General features: G+C 50.2%; 1 protein-coding gene across 2 annotated transcripts in view; it reads right to left on the bottom strand.

The window, feature by feature from the left end:
- Positions 1–1,971: 1,971 nt before the first annotated feature.
- Positions 1,972–2,118, bottom strand: part of RRP36 (ribosomal RNA processing 36) — a 150,857-nt gene continuing 150,710 nt past the window's right edge. For both annotated transcript variants that reach the window (XM_075598838.1, XM_075598839.1), the window contains exon 8: positions 1,972–2,118. This exon is cut by the window's right edge and continues 2,270 nt beyond it. The gene's annotated coding sequence lies outside the window, so the exon portion shown is untranslated.

Here is a 2,118-nt window from a genome sequence, read left to right as displayed (position 1 = left end):
ATGTTATGTCTGACTCGCAGTGAAGCGAAAGAGGGAACCTCCCCATATATTAGGATATCGTTGACTCTTAAGAGTCCATTCTGGACCCCAGGGTTGAATTGTCGATTGCCTAAACAAAAAAAGGGAGGGATTGGTAAACAGAGGCTGCATGGGAGAGTTGGTTAATTGAATTGGTCTAGGTTATATATTTTTTTTATGAGTCAGAGCATCTCTAGTTTAAAATGAGGGCAGAGAAAGCATTTTTTGCCAAACGGTTTGAGTGCCCACAGATTAGTTGTCCTAATTGAGTCACTCTATGGTATATTTGTAGGTTTGGGAGAGCAAGGCCTCTCTTTCATTTTGAGCTCTCGAGCAGGGGTGCGCGGGGTTTGCAGAGATTATCTGCGGGGGCGCGGGGTTTGCAGAGATTATCTGCGGGGGCGCGGGGTTTGCAGAAGCCCTGTGCGCTTCCCGAAGGCACTTAAATGAAATGTCGGGGAAGCGGCGAGGGCCTCTGTAAACGTCACCTACCTTGGTTCAGCTGGTTTCTGGAGACATGGCGTCATGGCAACGCCGCGGGGTCATGTGGAGTCGCGTTGCTATGGCAACGTGACATCACATGATGCTCAGAACCAGGGGGGCGCTGAGAGGGGGACAGCCGGCAGGGGTCCGCAGGAGAAAGATTGCGCTCCCGTGGGGCAGGGGGGCGCAAACGTTTTCCCCTGCGCCCCTCTGCTGGCAGTTCCCCTCCGCACACTTACGTGACTTCACATGACCTTGCGGCGTCATTTGACGCCGCGCTGCCATGGCGACGCGTCTAAGAAGCCAATGGAGCCAAGTTAAGGTTCATAGAGGCCTTCGCCGCGTCCCCGGTACTTAATTTAAGTGCCTTCAGGAAGCGCGCAGAGCCTCTGTGAACCCCGCGCCCCCGCAGTCAGTCTCGCGCCCCCCAGATTGCGCACCGCTGCTATTATAGAGGATACTTTTGCAGACTCTGTGATGCCTATTTTGCCAGACTAATTGTAGCATTTTATTTTCTAGATCAGCTTGGCAGATTGTGACTGAGAGGGGCTGAGAAAGATAAAGCAATTTGTGTAGAACATTCATTTTTATTGCAGCAATTCTCCCAAATCGAGTGTATATGGGCTCCAGGTCAGGTCTTTTATTACGTTTAAAGAAGGGTCTAAAATGTGTGGCATATTGTGGGGAGCAGTCCTTGGACTATATATTTGGATTCCTAAATATTTTAATGTGGTTTGGGCTCCATTTCAATTTTAAATGAATTTTGAGGAATGTTAAGACTTCTTTAGGGAGATTTATACTCCGGGATTTGCTATAAATGTTTTATTCCGAGAGGGAGCTAAACTCTGACCAGGAATAGGTTAGGAAGTGAGCGAGGTGGGAGGTGAGCGAGGTGGGAGGTGAGCGAGGTGGGAGGTGAGCGAGGTGGGAGGTGAGCGAGGTGGGAGGTGAGCGAGGTGGGAGGTGAGCGAGGTGGGAGGTGAGCGAGGTGGGAGGTGAGAGGTGAGCGAGGTGGGAGGTGAGCGAGGTGGGAGGTGAGCGAGGTGGGAAGTGAGCGAGGTGGGAAGTGAGCGAGGTGGGAAGTGAGCGAGGTGGGAAGTGAGCGAGGTGGGAAGTGAGCGAGGTGGGAAGTGAGCGAGGTGGGAAGTGAGCGAGGTGGGAAGTGAGCGAGGTGGGAAGTGAGCGAGGTGGGAGGTGAGCAAGGTGGGAGGTGAGCAAGGTGGGAGGTGAGCGAGGTGGGAGGTGAGCGAGGTGGGAGGTGAGCGAGGTGGGATGTGAGCGAGGTGGTAAGTTTTGAAAGCGTCAATAGTACATTGCCAGTAAACAGAGCTATTTTTAATTATTATTATTATTATTTCTTTATGACAATACCCTAATCTGGCAAGCTAGTAGTTCTATGGCCAAGGCAAAAAGTAGAGGGGACAGTGGATAGCCTTATCCAGTGCCATTTAATATCAGGAAGGCATCAGATAGTATTGTCACTTTTAATGTTACAAAGATCAATGCATTTTATTTCAATATATTTACAAGGCACAAATTGTATAAAACTGTACCAAGAAGACATCAACCGGTCTGTTACATTGCACCTCCATCACACACAGACAGTGACACACACAC

Source organism: Ascaphus truei, chromosome 4 (genome assembly GCF_040206685.1).
Source record: "Ascaphus truei isolate aAscTru1 chromosome 4, aAscTru1.hap1, whole genome shotgun sequence".
NCBI lineage: Eukaryota > Metazoa > Chordata > Amphibia > Anura > Ascaphidae > Ascaphus > Ascaphus truei.
The sequence above is the reverse complement of the archived record's forward strand: the minus strand, read 5'-3'. Positions and strand labels throughout refer to the sequence as shown.